At 48.5% G+C, this 15,206-nt stretch overlaps 1 pseudogene; it reads right to left on the reverse strand.

Annotated features, from left to right (window-relative positions):
* Positions 1 to 10,266: 10,266 nt before the first annotated feature.
* Positions 10,267 to 11,741, reverse strand: LOC147081987 (interferon-induced protein with tetratricopeptide repeats 5 pseudogene; annotated as a pseudogene).
* Positions 11,742 to 15,206: the final 3,465 nt, after the last annotated feature.

Raw genomic sequence — 15,206 nt, forward strand, 5'->3', positions numbered from 1 at the left:
GATGAAAGCATTATGGCAGCTCCCCGGGAATCTGGCGCAAACCTGCATAAACCTTTTCTTGTGGTACGACACCAGCTGCACATTGATGGAATGGATCCCCTTGCGGTTTAAAAGTACTCCTGGTGGGGGTGCGCAGATTGTCATGCGTGTGCAGTTGATGATGCCTTGCACCTGTGGGAAGCCAGCCAGAGACACAAACCTGAGTGGCCGCCAATACTGACTAACTTTATCAGAGGCGAAATTGATATAATTGCTGGCCCTGAAAAACAACCCATTGATGTGCAGCCAACTGGGAGATCCTGGAAATGTCTCCGGCAGCACTTTGAAATGACTCGGAAGCAAAAAATTGAGGGCGGTGGTCACTTTCACAGCCACTGGTGACGTGTGGCCACCAGGTCCAGCAGGGAGCAGGTCTTCTTCTAGGATGCTGCAGATGTCTGCCACCTCCTGACACATGTGCCATGTTTCACTCCACAAACAAAGAGCTGTAAATTGAATTGCCAGTGTTAGAGGATGGTCTGAATGTTCCTTACAGGGCTGGTGCAGGTCACCATCTCAAAGGCTGGAAAATGAAAGGCAATTAAGATGAGAAATTGGGCTCGTTAGCGCCCATTTGTTGGGCACTACAACTGCCCTTAGAGCTTTAAAATGGCATCCGTGGCATGCGCGCACACTTGTGAGGTGAATCCCGCCGGACGCCATATAGGTGCAGGCGTTAGTGCGCACGCAGTGAACGTCCACCGGAAGTATGCAGAGCAGGCAGATAATGACACCAGATTTGCCGTTTTGGAACTCCACGGTCCAACCAACGCTCTCTCTTAACCTCGCACAGCTGAACACGCATTCAGCAGCAGGAAGGAGTCCCCACCAGTGCTATTTAAAGGGACCATCAACTACTTACAGGTTATTTACTGGTTGATTTCTTTTGACTGTTGCTACGATTCTACAAGTGTTTAATGCTTTCTAGAGTTGTTTTAAATTGAAAAAGTCTACAGAGAGTGGTGTGGCAGGTGCTGAAGGAATGACTTCAAGGCTTCTGCACAAACCAGTCGCTCCCAGATATGGGTACTAGTAGGCATTCCCCATGGAATGCAGCATAACTTGGGGAACGAACAGAGGCCACGCAGAGCAGGACAATCTGCTGGAAGAGGGAGGAGGAGGAGGGGAAGAAGGGCCCTCAGCAGGAGACAAGATCCACCCAATGTGTTCGGGGAGCAATTCTCCTACCTGAACCTCAGCGAGAAACAATGTGTGAGACGTCTGCGCTTCAGTAAATACGTCCTCACTGAAACCTGCCACCTGCTGCAGCCACAACTGCAACCTCAGAGCAGGGCAAGGATCGCATTACCATTGGATGTGAAGGTGACTGTGGTGATGAACATTTATGTGTTTGGCTCCTTCCAGGCTGGAGCTGGAGATACTTGCAACATCTCACAGTTTTCCACCTATTGTTGCATAGGGGAGATCACTGAGGTTCTCTATTCAAAGAGAGCTGATTACATTTCATTCTCTCTTGCCAGAGACAAGCAGGCAGAGCGGGCACGTGGCTTCGCTAGTATTGCAGGCTTCCCCATGGTGCAGGGTGCCATTGATTGCACGTACATTGCTTTGTGGGCTCCACATGTCAACTCGGCCCCATACCAGAACCAAAAGGGATTCCACTCCCTCAGCGTTCAGCTGGTGTAGGACCACAGGCAGCGAATCATGCACGTTAACGCCCGGTAGCCTGGCAGCAGTCCTGAAGCCTTCATTCTGCAGCAGTCCGCTGTGCCAGCTGCATTTGAGCCCAAATGGCAAACCAAAGGGTGGCTACTGGGCGCCAAGGGCAATCCACTGATGACATCGTTGGTGACTCCGGTGTGTAACATGCTTACAACGAAAGCCATGCTGCCACATGAAATGTGCTGGAGCAGACCGCTAGCATGCTGAAATTACACTTCCGCTGCCTGGACCGTTCTGGAGGAGCCCTGCAGTACTCAGCAGAGCGGGTCTCAAGAATCATGGTGGCCTGCGGCATGCTGCACAACCTCATCATCATGAGGGCACAGCGCCTGCCACCAGCTATAAGCGAGCAGCTGAGGAGCAGGAGGAGGAGGAGGATGAGAAAGAAGAGGAAAAGGAGGAAGAGGAAGGGAGGAGGCACCTAGACAGTCACTTTCTGCCCAGGCTGTCCGTGAAGAACTCATCTGAGTGCGAGACCAGTAACCACAACCCCAATTCTCAATTCCACCAACAGTCCCACACTTTACCTTCCCTCTGTCACTGACCATCACAGCATCTGCTTGGCCACAATGCAAAAATAATAGCCACCACAAAATAAACATTCCAAACCAAATTTATGAATCAAATCATGCCATATTCCATACAAACGTGAACTAATCATCCTTGTACATTCCCTAATTGCCGGTCTTCTATGTGCCTTTTCCTGTCCTAGTGCTTCTACGAAGTTCTACCAGTTGCTGCAACATGACTGCTGAAAGGCTGCTGACTTTCAGTGGGGAAGACTCCAGTTGGCGTTGGAGGACAACCTCAAGCTGCTCTGGGCATAGAAGGCCCGGCTGCAGACTGTACCATCTCGGTATAGGCGGCAGCAGTCTGGGCTGGCTGGCTGACGGGCAACACCTAGGGCACTGGTGGAGTGGCAGGGGTGGGAGAATGCTTTCTTCCTGAGAGAGGACAGCAGGTTTGTGCTCCATGGAGCCACTGCCACTCCCCTGGGGTGGTGCCTCAGCATTCACAGCCATCTGTTGGAGGACAGCTTGCTCGACTGCTGTAACCCCCTGCAAGCCCCTTTGCACACAGTAATCCACAGCCACGATGGCAGCAGTCTCAGCTGACTGACCTTCGGCTGCAGCACTCAGACGTTGGGTGGCTGCTGCTTGTGCTGCAATGTAAGCTATGACATTGACCATCAGGTGCTGCATCATGGTTGTGTCCACAAATGTGTGAACTGAGTTTGCCACCATCTTGGATGGTTTCAGCCCCTGGCCACTGCCTCAGCATTGGTCATTCCAATAAAGACTAGCACCATCTCCTCCATGGGTGTGAGGACATGCAGGCATACCTGTCCACCTCCAGTTGGCTCCTGCAGCCTCTGGTTGTGCACCACCTTGTCCAGCAAGAGAGAGGGGAGTGTATCAGTGAGTCTCGTGCAATCTGTTTGGTTGATGTGACTGTTGGTTGAATAGCTGGCAGCGTGTGCAAGGTGTGAGATGTGGGTGTGAGGATTGCGGCAGTGTTAAGTGTGTGAGGGTGAGATGAAGCTATAAATGTTAGGTATGCGGCCTGATTGATAGAGATTGTTGGTAGGTGAGTGATGGGGGTGTGGTGAATTGAGCAGTGTGTGAGGCTAGTGTTGCAGTTGCTAAGATATGGCATTTGAAGATGCATTCACTGACCTTGGCCACTTCTCACTCTTTCCCAGGGCAGATTCACTTTAACCACAGCTCCCAGCACCTGCTCCAGCCACAATGCCTCACCGCTTTAAGAGGTGCAGGTTAGCTTAAAGCAGTGCAGGCTAACTTTAAGTGGTGCTCACTCTATTGCCCCCTGCTGATGCGCCCAGCCAATGAACAGCGCAGTTAGCGCTGGTTGGACGCAGAGATCATTCAAATGAGCAGGCAGCACGAAGTTGGCTTGCAATCAACGGGCGTGGGTTAATCGCACTTCGCGATCCCTGCGCCCGTCTTCGGGGCTTTCCAATTTAACCCCCCAGGTGTCTGTGTAGCACCTCAACTACCTTAAAAGCAATTTCCAGCATTGCACATACCCAAGGCAATACCTCCACAGAAAGGCTGAACCCTTCCAGGTGCTGTTTTTCCAATAGGTCTAAGGGTGGTGTGAGGCCTCTGCAGCCTCTCCCAATGTTAGGTTCTTCCATTGTCTGAATCCTCTGGACCTTCCCAACCATTCCTTCCTAAACTTTCTCTAATATCACTATGGCTACAGCGACCAGTGCAAGGGCCTTGTTTCACTTCACAATCAACAGCTGTTAAGTTTGCTGCCTGTGTTAAAGGCTGGACTGAATGGGGAAAAAATGTGGTTGCTTAGCGCCTCCCATTAGCGCATCCAGGGTGCGCTAATGGGGCGCTAGGAAGGTAGCACCCAAGCGCAGCAATGTTAGCGCTGCTCGCGAAATTGACCAGACATTTTGTGGCGGCGCTAAACACTACCGCCACAATCTCCTCCACCCACAGATCTTGACATCAGTCGAGCGTGCAACGCCCCGGTAGCGCCCTGGACCGGATATTGAGTTGTACCCCCTGCCTTTCCACCTGCCACTAGCAACAACAGGTAGACGGAACGTTTTGCAGTTGGGAAGGGGCTGGGGGAGCGCTATTTAAAGGCGGACGCTTCCTGCCTTTTCTTGTCGGTGAAGTTTTTGCACCACGCATTCTGAGAGAGAGAGAGGCTTCTGGAGAGATTCAACGCTGTGTGAAGGAGTTTTGGGTGCTGAGCAGCACTTTGTAGGTTCATTTTGATTTGACCTTCATTCCAGTGATTTAGAAGAGACTATGGGGGCTGCACTGAATCGGGGCGTCGTCCTGCACCTGCAGAATCGGAGGCAACAGAGACACAGAGAGAGAGTGGCAAACATGGCCTGAGGGAGGAGGGCCAACGGGTCTCTACACAGGAGACCTTACTCTCCCAGGGTATTCAGGGAGCAGTTCTCATACCTTCATTTGTCTGAGGAGCAGTACTTGTGCAGGCTGCGCTTCAGCATGTAGGTGGTCACCGATCTCCGCCACCTGCTGCAACCAGATCTGCAGCCTCAACTCAGGACCAGGATGACTCTGTCAGTGGCAGTGAAGGTGACATTGGCTCTGAATTTTTATGCCAGCGGCTCCTTTCAAGCAGCTACTGGGGACAATGCCAATATCTCCCAGTTAGCTGTCCATTGTTGTATCCGGGTGGTGACAAATGCCCTGTATAAAAGGAGACACCAGTACATCTCTTTCCCCATGACCCAGGACAAATAGCATGAATGCACATGTGTCTTTGCTAGGATAGCAGGCTTTTTCATGGTGCAGGGCGCCATTGACTGCATGCATGTGGCATTGCGGGCACCGCATGAAAATGCAGAGGTATTCCAAAACCGCAAGGGCTACCACTCCTTAAATGTACAGTTGGTCTGTGACCACACACAGCTCATATTCGCCATCAATTCCCGCTATCCTGGCAGCAGCCATGATGCTTTCATCCTGCACCAGACTGGTGTGCCACATGTTTTCAAGGCACTGCATCACCCAAGTGGATGGCTCGTCAGGGACAAGGGTTATCCACTCTGCGCCTGGCTGATGACACCACTCCGTAACCCCAAAACCCCTGCCAAGCTGTGGTATAATGAGAGCCATATCGCCACGAGAAACATAACTGAGCAGACGATCGGCGTGCTGAAGCAATGGTTCTGCTGTCTGGACCACTCAGGAGGAGCCCTGCAGTACTCTCCTGAGCGAGTCTCGCTGTTCATAGTTGTGTGCTGCATGCTTCACAACCTGGCAATCCTGAGGACCCAGCCAATGCCACCAGGGATTGGTGCACCACCTGAGGAGGATGAGGAGGAGGAAGAGGAGGAGGAGGATGAGGAGGAGGGGGAGGAGGATGAGGAGGAGGATGAGGATGAGGATCAGAAGCAGCACCAATGTGGGAGGGAGGCGCACAATGTTGTCAGTGCAAGGGCCGTCCATGAACGGCTGATAAGAAGCCGCTTCTAGGCCCCTACTCAGAAGATGGCTTCTGGCATGAAGAACAACATCATGGAAAGCAACCTGCTGGCCAAAGCTGGAATGATTCCAAAGACCAAAAATGTAAATTTTGAATACAAAAACTTTTTTATTTAACAAATTGTGTGTGTGTCATTTATTTAGGACAAACAATTAGAACCAACACAACAAATCATGAACTAACAGAACTCACTCTCACAAGATGGAGAAAAACGGCAAAACAGTAAACAAATGTAATCACACGAACCTCGACCTTTACCATAAACATTCTCACCATTTCTTTAGGCCTCCTACTGTTTGCCCTTCGAGGGTGATCTCCATCCCCTGTGCACCTCCCCCCTTCCCACCCTACTGATCCTCCGTAATGGGGCCCCAGTGGCTGCAGCAAGGCTGGTGGAAAACTGCTGAATGTCAGTTCCAGAGACTGCAGATGCCCTTGAAGGATGCCCTCAACCAGCCCTGGGCCTGGAGGGCCCGGCTGCAGACAACACCAACTCTGCATGGACGGCAACAGTCTGGGTTGGCTGTGTTGCAGGCCATGGCAAGTGCAATGGGGACGTGGCAGTGGTGGGAGCAGGAATGCTGTCATCCTGAGAGAGGACAGCACCTTCCTGCTCGACTGCCACACTGGCACTCCCACTGGGCAGTACTTCAGCATCCAGAGCAATTTGCTCGAGCACAGATTGCTGGCCTGCTGCGGCACCACTAGAGCCCTGGGGCAATGTGGCCGACCCAGCGAGGATGGCAGCAGTCAGTGCTTGTGTGACATCAATCTGAGACTGCATGAGGGCAGTCTGAGACTGGATGGCACCAGCCAATGATTGAATTGCAGCACTAAGCCATTGCGTTGTGTCGGCCTGTGCTGCAGTGGACAGCTCCACACTCCTAGCCAGTCCACCCATGCTTTCGGGCACCCTTGCCATTGCACCCATGAGCTCAGTGTGCATGCTCAAGGCCTGGCTATTCATGGCCGCTATGGCGCGGTCCTCATCTGAGTCCTGTGCAGCAGGACTCGCTTGCCTCCTCAACCTCCGGGGAGCTGGCCCCCGAGCTTCCCTACCCCCATGGTGTTGCTGCAGCCCGCTTGGTCCAGGAGCTTTACCCTCATCAGACCCTATGCCCCTGCTCCTCTGCAGGGAAGGCGTGGTTCCAGTTTCGGAATGGGCTCCCTCGCGAGGCGCAGATGGTGAGGCTCCGGCTTCCTCTTCCTCCTCGCCTGGGGCGTTGCTGCCACTGGTAGTTTGAGAGACAGGCTGGTCAGCTGGTGGTTCACTTTCTGAAAGTAGGGAGGTACAAGAGTGGCTTTAGCTCGACCTCTCCAGCGGCCATGGCACCTATGACCTGGCTGGCAATGATCCTGTGCACGTGCACCTCCAAATTGATGAGGGTGTGTAGGTCAGCCGGTCCTCCTCCCATGCATTGCTGCTGCCACCAGTTATGAGAGAGCTTGGCCTGCAAGAAAAAGGATGGCGTCTGAGTGAATATGCAGCCATGTGCTTACCTGATGTGCCTCCCATAGTTGAATAGCCCTTAATGTATGCAGCAGTTTGCATCCCTGATGTGGCTCCCATAGTTGAATAGCCCTTAATGTATGCAGCCATGTGATTGCCTGATGTGCCCGCACATAGTTGAATAGCCCTTAATGTATGCAGCCATGTGCTTGCCTGATGTGCCTCCTATAGTTGAATAGCCCTTAATGTATGCAAGGTTTGGAATGTGCGTGTGTGTTTTATGAGATGGCCATAGGTCTTGGATGAGTGCTGGGAATTTGAGGTTTTTAAACCCTCTGGGCACGGAGTGAAGTTGAGATGGAGGGATGTAGAGGTATTGAAAAGCAGCCACTCACCCGAGTTAGGTCGTTGAACTTCTTACGACTTTGGGTGTGGGTCCTCGGCACCAGGTTCCTCGAGGAGACGTGCTGAGCCACCTCCTTCCAGACTCTTCTGTATTCACTTGGCAATGGCCTCCTGCCACTCTGTGGGTAGAGCAGTGCCCATCGCCGCTCCACAGCGCCAACCAGAGCCAACAAGGCCTGGTTGCTGAAGCGCTGAGCTCGTTCCCTGGGCCTATCCATTAGTGGTTCCAGCACAATTGCTTTAGAGGTCTCTCCAGGCCAAGATTCAAGGCTGCAATGAGCAGAGTGTGGCTGGCTAGCAACATGGACCCTTGCCTTTAAGAACTGGCCGGCGCCAGTCTGTCTGTGTTCCATTGCTAACTGACATCACCTGAGCTTCGCCAGCGCTCTGAGGTAACGCCTCACTTCTCGACGTTAGCACCTTAAGAGAGGTGTGTAGCGTCTGATTTATCTCTCAAATCACCTCCAGGGCCAATTTTGCAGTCGGAAGCGATAATTAGCGACGAGCGCTAAACTTTGCGCCCGGCCGATAATAGCGCCCCAAACGGGGTGATACCAAATTTCTCCCCCAATGTTCCATACATAACTGGTACAGTTCACCAACTCTAATTATGGACTATGAGCGACACTGTCAGCATTAGCACAGATCAATGACACAAATAAAATCATAGCTACAGTTTCTTTTTATTGGTTATTTTAACACTCAGTCTCTGATAGTACAGCAAATTAACATTTGTAAGATTTAATGATCTCTCAGAGTTCTTGGACAAGACACCAATAGGCAGCAGCCAGCATATTTGAGCAATAGGTCAAGAATTATTAAGCTTACAATGTAATATACTTAACAATAGGCGATAGTTTTGACGAGTAGTTCACAGCCCTTGGTCTCGGGAACCTCTCGGACATAGATGACGTCATCTTAAGTCTGTTCCTTTGATCTCGCAGTAAGTCTGTGTGAAGTTTTTTTTCAAGTATCAAGGTTTTAACCCATTTCTTATCATAAGTTGGTTTGGCCAGTGTCCATATATGGTCTTTAACAAAATCACCTTCTTTAATTGGTTCTAATGGTCAAAATACCACTGTCACTCAGACTAAGGCTAGCATCTTGGCCACTCCCTTTTACAGTACTTTTCCACAACCCTATCCTGCTGTCTTGTTATCTTGTTTGTCGTGTTTCACCCCATTGGAATTCACTTTATCTCTTTCATTTCTGCCTCTCCTGGTACAAGCGGTACAAGGCCTCTCTCTACCAAGGGCCCATATCAGCACTGTCTCCCTAGGCTTGACGGTATCCAGACTGTCTTACTTCAATCTACCAGATAAATACCTTAACTCCCATGATCTCTCTCAGTTTATGTCCTTATACTAATTATTGTTTGCAATCAGTTTTGTTAAGCGAACTCTAATTTCTACTTAGTGTTAGGATATGTCATTTAACAATTTAACCTTCACTCGCAGCCTGTGGCTGTTTGTTATCAAAGCTTAGTCAAAACTGCTTTAGACTGTCTTTGCAGCTACATTTTGAACGAGCTTTAGCATTTTAGTTACCCAGGAATAATTATGGATAATATTAGTTAGTCAATGGCTACACTTGAATTTATACATTTATGATTCTCGCCTACTAAATATCTCTAAATATCAGCCTTTCGTACACATTTCTCATTGGAAAATCTGTATCAGCAGCTACAAAGCTTGATTATTAACCGGGTGGTTCATTGCAGAGAGAAAGAGAGATAATAATCTTATTCAGGCTAATGGCCATCACGCATAGCGGGCAAATCGGTGGAGACTGTACTCACAAATATTTATGTGTTTACAAAGTAAAGGCTGCTTGGAATGAAAGTACTAACAGTCTATATTAAACAAGTTAAGTCAGATGAGTATCCTGCCAAACTTGTCCATAGATCAGCGAGCATCAGTGCATCTTTCAAATACTGGGTTAGAGTTTTCGCTAATTTGTGTTAGTTTTATCCGTACAATCCGGGTGAAATCGGCCGAACCAGCACAAAAGATCACGGAAACTCGGACATGATTTATGTGAAGTGTAACTCGAGTTTTCCATGATCTTTAACGCTGGTTTAAAAATCATTCCACCGAAGCCGGCCCCACCTCCAAAACTGGCCACGCCCCCAGATCGGAATCCTGAGGATGGTGAGTTTCCGCTGATTGCTTCTGTTTGTGGCTGTTTGAGGAGGGTTTTCAAATTGAGCTTGTTTTCTTAGGCACCCAGGCACTAGTGGGCATGATTTAAAAGTACAGGAAACTCTTTGGCATCCGGCACCGACGGGACCGGGATGGTGCCGGTTCATTAAAAATTCTGGATGACGGAGAGGGTTATCTACCGAAGCTATTTTTAACAAACAAAAATTTAAAAAATCAAGAAATGTGCAGTATACAGTAATTGGGTACTCACATGTTGTGTTAAATGGACAGTGGAAGATGCTTGATTAAGTACAGTGCTGCCAGTTGAGGGTAATCCATAACTCTTAAATTACTTAACAGTAAAACAAAACTTATACAGTAAACAGAAAAATGGCAGATCGGAAGAGACTACCGGCAGCGCGGGAGAGTCAGACTCCTGTTATTGAGGTGTTCAGACTTCCGACAGCGCGAAGAAGCCGAGTAGTGGCAGTTTGGAAAACTACCCCCACTGACTAACTCGGTCACCGCAGGAGACTTGGACTCGGACTCGGTAACATTAGCGGTTATTGAGGTGTTGTTTTTGGAGTATGAATTTTGCCGGTTAATAGAGAATTCTGGATATTTAGGTGCTGTTTAAATGAGTTTCCTTTATTACAAATAAAATATTTTAATTTACTTACAAACTGACAACAATGAAACTAATAAATGGTTCAGTACAACTTTTTAAAGTCATTTTCAGTCATTTTACATCAGGTTTCTCACCGGTGAAATGCTGGACACTTCTATTAAAAATGCTTATTTTTTTGTGGTAAATCCACTTTCAGCTGTATTAATAAAACTGCACCAAGTCATCACTCTTAAATACATCAATGAATATTTTTAAATTGAAAGAAAAGGAACTGATTACATTTTATTACACTGATCGATTGGACTGGTTCATTGAAGGTTTTATGTTTGTGATTATGCAAATACATTCTAGCGGAAACTTCAACTGTAACCTATCTAGTGCAATTTCAAACATAATTTGCGCCTAAGTTACCGATTGCGCCCGAAGCAGAAACTCTACCCCGCTGTGTGTAGTTTCAGCTGGGAAAGTCAGCGTTGACCTAGATAGAAAGGCGTAATTCACAAAGAGCACTTAGATATTCTTCATTGTCACGATCAAAATCCAAGGCCTTTTCAAAGCACTCAATAGCTTCACACTTCTCCCTGCCCAGCTGGTGTAGTAACCCAAATACACCAAAGGCCTTGCTGTCTCTGGGATTCCTGTCAATTTGTTTTGTTGAAATGTTTCTCAAGCTTTCGCGACACAATTCCTAACCTTTTGAACCATGTTGGATTTTAAGTCCTTCCAGAAAATGTGTGATGGCCTTTGATTCAGATCTTTTGTGACACAATTCAAATAACCCAGCCTGCAAATATACTGCCTGCTTATTATCAGGGCGATTATCCTCTAATTGCAGTAGATTGCTGTAGATCTCCTCTGCTTTGAGATATTCTCCATTTAATGAACAGATTCCTGCAAAATCCAGTTGTGCAAAAACAAATGATGGCTTCTGTTCAAATGCCTTTTCAAAATAGTACTTGCATAGTTTGATCAACTCGGCTCTCTGTTGAAAAGCAGGATTGCGAAGGTTTTTGCTGCCTGGATTGTTGATCAGTTGAAATAGTTTGTTTCTGTAACACAGACCTATTTGGTGGTGTAAGAAGGTAGAGTTTGGGCTAATTTCTAATGCTTTCTTCAACAGCTCCACAGCTTTTTCCACATCTCCTCTTCTCAAAAATTTTGCTGCATAACGAGTTACATATGGAATGTCAGGGGACTTCTGCAATGCTTGTTCAACTAATGTGAGAGCTTCCTCCTTTTGATTGAACTCTTGTAGTTTTAGAGCTAACATCACCATGGCAACAGAGTCATCTGGATCAAGCTCCAGCACACGTCGCAACTGCTTCATTGATTGACTGGGTTCACGGCTCTCTGGGGCACAAGAATATCCTTCCAGACTGTAATGTATATACGTTTAAGGGGGGAACTATCTTTTACAGCTCATGTATACTGCAGTACCGGCAGTGACCACACCTGTATATAGCACTGAGTAGTAATCTGTACAGATCAGTTCCAGTGTGAGCCACGTTGAGTAAACACCTGTTGTACCGTTCTCCTGCAGTCTGTGTCTTATTATACACGGACACAACATTGGCGACAAGGCAAGTTCGAACCTACCTGCAACTCTGCATCACCTCCCGGGGATTCGTTCCTGGAGATCAGTGGATTGGAGGTCAAGGCCAGAGACTCGGGCGTCGACCATGGGCAACCGCCCAGTCATCCAGCAGAGACTCGAGAATTGTGGGGGAGGCTATCGAGAGCCAGGCTTGGCTTTCCAGTCGAGGTGGTCCAGCGAAACGGGCTGGCAACAGGCAGTGCACAGACCCTTCCCGGACAGCGGCGGGCTAGAGCCTGACCGAGCGGCATAGCAAAGGGCCGAGCAGCATCGACGGGGGAGAGAGAGAGAGGGCAGAGCGCACAGGGCGCAGCCGGTGTTCAGGAGCCGAGCAGCATTGAAGAGAGGGAGAGAGGGAGAGGGAGCGCCGCCATTGCCACGAGAACCGCCAGGAGCGGCGTTGGCAGCAGCGGGGGAGGAAGGAAAGCGCGGGACATGCTATTTTAAGCCATTGGGAGACGCCATTTTAAGCCACACCCAAAATGCTGAAGAGTGGCAGTATCACCGCATTTGACAATGAAGTCGAAGATTGGAATACATATGTCGAACGAATAGAGGTATACTGCAAGGCAAATGAGGTGTCAGATGACAAGAAAGCGTCGGTATTGTTAAATTTAATGGGGGCAAAAACGCATGGTTTATTACGAAATCTAGTAACCCCAACGAAGCCAATGGAAAAAAGTTTTGAAGACATAGTAACGATACTACAGGAACATTTAAACCCCACACCACTGCTGATAGCAGAATGATTCAAGTTTCACAAACGGAACCAGCATAAGGATGAAAGCAATGCTGATTATTTAACAGAACTGTGCAAACTATCGAAACACTGCCAGTTTGGAGCGGGACTGGCAGATACCTTAAGGGACAAGTTTGTGTGTGGGCTTCAAAGTGAAGGAACCCAGAAACGGCTTTTATCTGATAAGGACCTTACGCTGGAAAAGGCTTTCAGCATTGTGGTATCATATGAAGCAGCAGCACAGAGCGCTGCAGAGATACAACAGAGACGGCAAGAATATGGCACAAACGAAATGTCATATGGAACAGAGAAGAGCTATCGCTGCGGCAGAACAACACACGACCAGAATGATTGCTGGTTCAAAGACAAAGTGTGCAGACAGTGTGGAAAAGTAGGACACATAGCACGAGTCTGCAGGTCGGGAAAGAAAACCAGCAATAAGAAACCTACCAAAGAAAAGTACAAGAAGGTACATAATATGACGGAGAATAGTTCAGACGAACAAAAGAGTGATAACGACTCCGAAAGCAGGGAACTGAGTTGTCTGAAACTACATAATGTGATCACAACGGAGGATCACCGAACCATTTGGGTCACTCTCAAATAGCAGGAGTCCAGGTAAAGATGGAATTGGACACAGGATCAGCCCTAATAGTCATAAACCGACGGGACTATGAGCGGCTATTCTCACACATACCCTTGAGAGACACAACAATTATTTTGAAGATGTACACGGGGCAAAAAGTCTACCCCAAAGGAAAAATAAGGGTGACCGTTATATATAACGGTAAGGAAACACCAAAACTAGACCTGTATGCATTGCAAGATGGAGGACCACCATTACTGGGACGTGAATGGATCTGGAAAATACAACAGGATTGGCATTCCATACAGGCGCTGACTGTGGCTGACAAAAAGGATGACGACGTCACACCTGGCTGACTGTCAAAGATCCTAACTGACGCGAAAGAAGTGTTCCAGCAAGGACTTGGAACACTAAAAGGCATGACAGCGACAATTAAAATTGAAGAAAATGCAAGCCCAAAATTTTTTAAGGCCAGACCTTATGCAAACCGCCCAGCCGTCGAAGCAGAGCTGGAGAGTCTGGAACATTCAGGTATACTGTCCAAGGTAGACTGGAGCGAGTGGGCTACACCCATCGTCCTTGTGAAGAAAAAGTCGTTGAGCAGCACGCCTGGGGTACCAAGGAAGGTTCGCATCTGTGGGGACTTTAAGGTAACAGTGAACCCGATCCTTCACACTGTACAATATCCACTTCCGCGGATTGAAGATATTTTCGCCTCGCTATCTGGAGGGAAACGCTTCACTAAGATTGATCTGGCCCAGGCATATCTGCAAATGGAGGTAGAAGAAGCATCAAAAAAATACCTCACAATCAACACCCATAAAGGTCTCTACCAATACAACCGGCTGGTATTCGGGGTAGCATCAGCTCCGGCTATTTGGCAGAGGGCAATGGAACAAGTCCTGCAAGGGATCCCAGGGACCTAGTGATATTTGGATGACATCCTGGTCACGGGCTAAAATGACAGTGATCACCTTGACAACCTGGAGCAGGTGCTCACTAGATTGCAGGAATATGGGCTCCAAGCTAACCGCCCCAAATGCGAGTTTTTTTTAGAAAACTGATCTAATATTGTGGCCATGTTATCGATAAAGAGGGGTTACATAAGTCCCCAGAGAAGATTGAGGCAGTAGTCAAGGCTCCAGCACCGGAAAATGTGTCACAACTGAGGTCGTTCCTCGGCCTGATAATCTACTACCATAAGTTCTTGCCAAATTTGTCTACAATACTACACCCACTGAACACCCTACTGCAAACTGGGGTGCCATGAAAGTGGAGTGACGAATGTAGACGAGCTTTCCAGAAGAGCAAAACACTAATCACATTGAAAGAGGTATTGGCCCATTACAACCCAGCATTACCAATTCGGTTGGCATGTGATGCGTCACCCTACGGCATTGGAGCGGTGCTGTCGCACAAATTCTCGGACGGCTCAGAGAGGCCAATAGCCGTTGCGTCACGATCACTAACCTCAGCCGAGCGTAACTACGCCCAGATTGACAGGGAGGCCCTCAGCCTAGTGTGGGGAGTGAAAAAGTTCAATCACTATCTGCACGGGCAGAAATTTACCTTGCTGACTGATCACCAGCCTCTTGTTTCCATTTTTAATCCGAAGAAGGGCGTTCCGGTGATGACTGCGCAATGACTACAAAGATGGTCACATTTTCTAGGGGCGCACCACTATGAGATTGACTATAAGGGCACGAAACAGCATGGAAATGCTGATGGGCTATCACGCCTGCCACTGCCTACTGCAGAGGAAGCACCAGCAGTGGATCCTGTCGAAATATTCCATTCGACTATAGTTGAATACCTACCAGTAACTAGCGCTTGTATTGAAAAGGAAACCCGAAATGACCCGACACTGTCTCGGGTATATGATTTGACGGTGAAGGGATGGCTAGCACATGGCGACTCACCGTTGCCAGCATTCTCAACA

This window comes from Somniosus microcephalus, unplaced genomic scaffold (genome assembly GCF_052327205.1).
Source record: "Somniosus microcephalus isolate GS21.2 unplaced genomic scaffold, FLI_Smic_1.0 scaffold251, whole genome shotgun sequence".
In the NCBI taxonomy this organism is placed as follows: domain Eukaryota; kingdom Metazoa; phylum Chordata; class Chondrichthyes; order Squaliformes; family Somniosidae; genus Somniosus; species Somniosus microcephalus.